Below are 5850 nucleotides of genomic sequence, written 5' to 3' on the forward strand. Positions count from 1 at the left end.
GCAAGTGATTACTATACTGTATAATTCGTTATAAAAACACACCATGTGCTCTGCATCGCTTGTTGCAAAATGGCTTACATTGCGACAAATTTCATTGGTCGCACGCGCCACCTTTTGCGACCTGATACCTTTTCTGATTGGTCAGCTATGACGTGCGCACGTCATAGCTATGACGTGGTCACGCCATAGCTATGAGGTGGGCACGCCATAGCTATGACGTGCGCACGTCATAGTTATTACGTGCGCACGTCATAGAAAAAGTTAAATAAAATTAATTCTCTGTCACCTTTATGCCACCGTATGCCGCCGTATGCATTCGATGGAATATCGATTTTAATTCACTCGTAATCATAGAAAATACATATTTTCACTCGTGGCTGCGCCACTCGTGAAAATATTATTTTCTATGATCACTCGTGAATTAAAATCGATAATCCACCGAATCCAACAAATATCCTCTATATATATCACAGTGATATTACTGCTGAGATATTGAAATGTTTGATGTGTGTTCAAGCTTACTCATTTAGACTGTATATTTCAAAAGGCTATAATCGCTTTATAACAATTATAACCCTGAACAAAGCAAGAAAACGACTTTTTTTTCTGAATTGAAGATGAAATTATAACAGCGACCTTAGAGAATTTAGTGTAAAAAATCTGTGAGAATGAACCTGAATGTGAATACAAATGTTTGCGATTTTTTCGCGAATATATCCTCAAAACATGACTTCTTATGGGTTTTCTCGAAATAATCGGAGGATTCCCATCTATACATATATGAAGTATTGTAAAAGAAAAATCAAAATTCAATTAAAATATAATAAGTTAAGTATATAAATAAGCAAAATAAGTTATTCGTCCAAAAAAAACAATCATGTAATTCTTTTGTTAGACTCAAATCAGCTGAGCTTTAGTCATATGTTGGACTTGCGTTGTTTGAAGAAAATGGAATACCCCTTATGGTGGCTAGTATGATGACTATAGTATATAAACTAACACATATTTAGTAAAAAGAGCAATTTTAGTCTGTTGGCAGTATGACAATAGATTCTAGAGTTGAGAATCCGAAACACATCTTTCAGTAAATTGCGAATTTTTGCGGCCCGAAAAATGCCCGTATGATGTCAGAAGATATAGATAACGTTTAATGTAGGTGGCATGCTTCACGGGATGGACGCTTGCATTGCGCAGTGGTAGCGCATTCGCTTACGGTTCCTGAGGACACAGGTTCGAATACCGGCGACATCACTTTTTCTCAACCTTTTATTACTATAAAAGAATAAATGCAATTGTTTAAAACATAAAACATTTGTAAGCAAGCATATTAAAAACATTTTAAAAAAATCTGTGAACGATTGCTATAAAAACGTGGATGGGCACGAGATTTTAATTAAATTATCGTAGTTCCACAACTTGTCTCATGTATATGCCATCATTTCAATGAATATGTTCTAAACATTTTTAGCTTACCTTTTGCATACTTAGTTATATGTTTATAATAAGGCACATCTTTTCGTATAAGATGGTGGGGGTCACATATTTTTTCAATGTATTTGTATATGGGGTAAGTTACTTTAAATACACATGTAGTTTTCACTGATAAATATGTCTTGTGTTCTTGTAGAAGAGTGTCGAGTTTTTTTAGGGCTGTAATATCGTTCAACTTTGTGACGGCAAACATTTACTTCACCTGAAACTTTCATGTTTCTTGCCAACAGACGTTCGTTGCTGTCTGCCTTTTGATTAATTAATATCTGGAGTGATCGGTAGGGTGGAACACCCAACATGCTTGATTTCACAAATAATAGTCTTCGTCGGGAGTTAACTTGATCGGAGACGACTCTCAGATACATTTTCAATAATTCGTCCATACTAATTTAAATGTATGTGGATGTAATACGGCGTAAAATTATTCAGAAAAAAATCCGCGACATAACATAACACTCTCTAATTTTATTGACGATCGTTCTTCAACAACAGAAACAAATAACATCAATGGCGTATACCTTTTGGAAGTTATTTATTGTTTCTCATTGAATACGTGCACCGTGTGATATTTTGGATTATAGTTTTTCAGGTGACAAAATTGATTTCATCATTTGAACATTTGCAAAAGACGATGGGCATGAGCTGCAGAATATAAGTTAATACCCTTTTATACAATTACATGTTTTTTCATGCAGTCAACGCATTAATCTTAATTAAAAGTTTAATCAAATGATCGTGTTTAACCGTAAGGCAAAATAAAGCATATATTGTTTGCTACGTTGGGCATTCATTGTTAAATAAGCAAGTCATCGTGGTCGTCACTTGGTTGACCGTCGTCGCATATTAAAATTCAATGCTCGGTCTTTTTCGCAGACGCTCCTTTTAATTAGCAAACCCTCTCAAAGTCATCATGGTTTACCGTCGTTGTCATCCAGATGTTGGGTCTTGGTTGAAAACGAGTCAGCAGCCAGTGGGTGTACAAAGTACCGTTGTCAGCGTAATGGATCCCGGACCATGCGGCCGTGGAGTTGGAATTTCCGTACAAGTCGTTGCTAAAGGCAACAACCCAGCCAACGATTGTCGTGCCGTTGTCGGGCTTTTTCCCGAATGTTTATAGAATCCATCATTGTTTCCGACCGCCGTGCAATATTTGCCGTCGATATGTCCGCCGACGCAGGTGAATTTCATGACGGACTAGAGCTGGTTCCGCCAAACCGCCGCGATGCCGCACTCGTTTTGATGATTCGGTACAGCAAGGTCGCAGAAGCCTGTAAATGACATATCGAAATAAATACTCACTGCCTAATTTTATAAGAACTGTAACGAGCATTTTGCACTCGTATCTTGATATCCATATAAATAATATTATGGAAATACTAAAAGTCAATATTATGATAGTTTAACGTTTGTATTATTGTTTTAAAAGTGGAGCCCTTAAACTGGAAAGTACAGACGCAGTTGCGACTGATAACTCATGTACTGATGATCCTACCGAGTGGGTTGTCCCTGCTGATTACAGCGCCCAGAGCAACAGAACATAAGCAGCACACCACTGTAGCCGTTGTTAACATTCCTGATTTGTGATAATTTAAGTCTGAAAGAGAGATGAATACAAAATAACAACAGCGATTCGATAACAAGAGTAATGTGCGTGAAAGTACGTAGTTCATTTGCTCCGTCCATTTATATCATTCGATAGTCAATTAAATTCAATTGTTCAAATGTTTATATATTTATGAATTATTATGCACTTAGTTTATTTTATTCTTCAGCCCCTAAAATACATGATAAAACATAATCATAACTCATAAATAAATCTTACTTGGTATTCACGAAAGATCTATCTGGTATGAAGAGTACAAGATTGAAGAAGCGGAATGTAATGTCTGACTTTATATACAATGCATGTGTCCTATCGTCATAATGCATGTTCGGTACTGCAAGGGAATAACCGTAAACAAACACACCACGTAAACTTTAATTATATAATTTCATACAATTGTTATCGATCATAATTACGATTTACATTAAAATGTAAACTGAAGTGCGGCGGTCTATATGATATGTTTTTTTTGTATGTTTTATTTTGCTAAGGGCAAGATGGGTTATTTTTCCAAATGTCTGTTTAGTATATGTTGTTATTTTTTTCGAATTATGATATTGATTATTAGCTATCTTAAAGAATTCAAAAAAAACTCTATCAGAGGGATACACAATCAAACAAGCATATACTTTTGTGGTTTATATGCGAAAAAAACGTATCCTGTTGAGCAATGCACATTTTCATATTACTACGTCAAATAGTGACGTGTACGCGTTGATGTAACATGTTTTCTGTTGTTGGAAAATTAAATCAAAGAGATATGTCTCATGACGCGGATGTTTTTCTGATGAATTCTTAGCCTGATACTACAGTAACAAATCACAATCTTATCGGAGGCCCTACTCCGAAAATGTAAACTTTCAAAGAATAATTGTATTTGATAGAAAAAGCTTGGGGATAAAAACGTCGTGTTTCACTCTGCTGATCCCTCCATATATTATAAAGTAATACTTGATTTAGCGACACGACAGGTACTCATGAATGACAGTGTTTGTCGATCATCATAATACATATGTGTGTGTTCTTAATGTCGCATTTTGTCTTGCTGCATATCTGTTCACATATCGTCAAATTGACATTGTTCTATTTTAAACAGATTCAAATACAATACCACTTTAAAGGGACTGTCAACCACGACGACGATGAAAAGAAAATTTGTAAAATACCGTTGTTGTTTTTTACAATTACTAGTTTATATTGATTAAAATATCACGACTTGTATATTAAATTACTTGAAAAAAGTTGTTAGGTTTTCATATTTTCCGGATATTTGGTAATAAAGTTTACTGGGTATGTCTACCAGGTAACTACCAGTTAACTATAAATAACGCCAGTAGCTTGATCATCATCGTCACGTGGTTAACCCAGGAATGCAAATTGTGCTTGCGTAGTAAATTGTATATATCTAATATATAAAATGATCAATCTACTTGCGTTATTTATAGTGTGTACTCGTTATGTCACATATTTTCGCGATGTACTTTCGATTTCACATCGCGGAATTGTATTACCGTATATTTATACTGAAAATATGAACTTTTTTCAAGTAATGCACGATACCAGTCGTGATATTTTAATCATTATAAACTAATAATTGTGAAAAAAATACGGTATTTAAGAACTTTTCTTTTTTCGCCATTCGTGGTTGACAGTCCCTTTAAATCATGCAGTGATAAAACACTATTGATGTACACTCATATTTTAAATACATTTTTTGTGTGAATAATCAACCTTTCAATTTGATAAAACATTTAAGTTTTACAACTGTGAAACGGTTTAATAATTTGATTATTTTCTGTTGTTTTCGATGTTTAAGTTGCATTACGTCGATCACATTTTAAAGCATCAGCTGTAAGTAACACAGACCCGATTGCCGAGAGGTTTTAGCCATAGCTTTTTAAACCCAAATGACACTGATTCAAGGCCGAATGTGGAAAATCTTTTTTACTTTTTTATTTTTCTCAAATTATATTATTGCTTTTACAATGGAGCTCTAAATGTTCGATGTGTAAATATAGCCATAATAATTGACCTTTGAAATCATATTAATTAGTAATCTCTAAGTGTAACATGGACCTTCAAGAGAGGGACAAAAGGAGTGCCTGTGACACTGTGTCCACAAGCTCATAATGTTTGCAAAGTGTTTTTTTTAATTGCTCGAATTATGCAAATGTTTGACCTTTGACTTATGTTACAATGACCTTCCATTAAGGAACAGCGGTCTTGCGCACAACAAACCGCCCCCATAGTTTACCTATATCTTTAAAATACGGACACAGTTATTTTGCATGACGCGCCTTTTCCACGCTGTCATTATTTGTGGAATATAAATTTCTATTGTTCATTACCTGAAGAAATTATGAAGTATCAGTACAGACAAGATTGGATGAACGGACGCATAATCCCACATATTGAGGCGCTATTGTAAAAGTTGTATCGAGCTAACATCAAACTGACTCGTCGAACATGACAAATATACAGTTCAGACAGGCAATATTATTGTCATGCTTGATCTTTGACCTCTCTATGTGACCGTCACCTTTGAGCGTCATATGGTGTCCACGCTGTTATCTTTTTTGCCAGTTATTTGGAAATTGATTGAAGAATAGTAAACTTAAAATCCGGACAAGTGCATTAATTCTTTTCATATTTCAACGTTAAGCGTCACCTTAAGTTAACCTTCCGTCTAGGAACAAAAGTCTTACGCGGGACACGGAGTCTCCATGACACAATCATTTGTGGTATGTTATTTACAC

The sequence above is a fragment of the Dreissena polymorpha genome, chromosome 7 (genome assembly GCF_020536995.1).
Source record: "Dreissena polymorpha isolate Duluth1 chromosome 7, UMN_Dpol_1.0, whole genome shotgun sequence".
NCBI classification, from domain to species: domain Eukaryota; kingdom Metazoa; phylum Mollusca; class Bivalvia; order Myida; family Dreissenidae; genus Dreissena; species Dreissena polymorpha.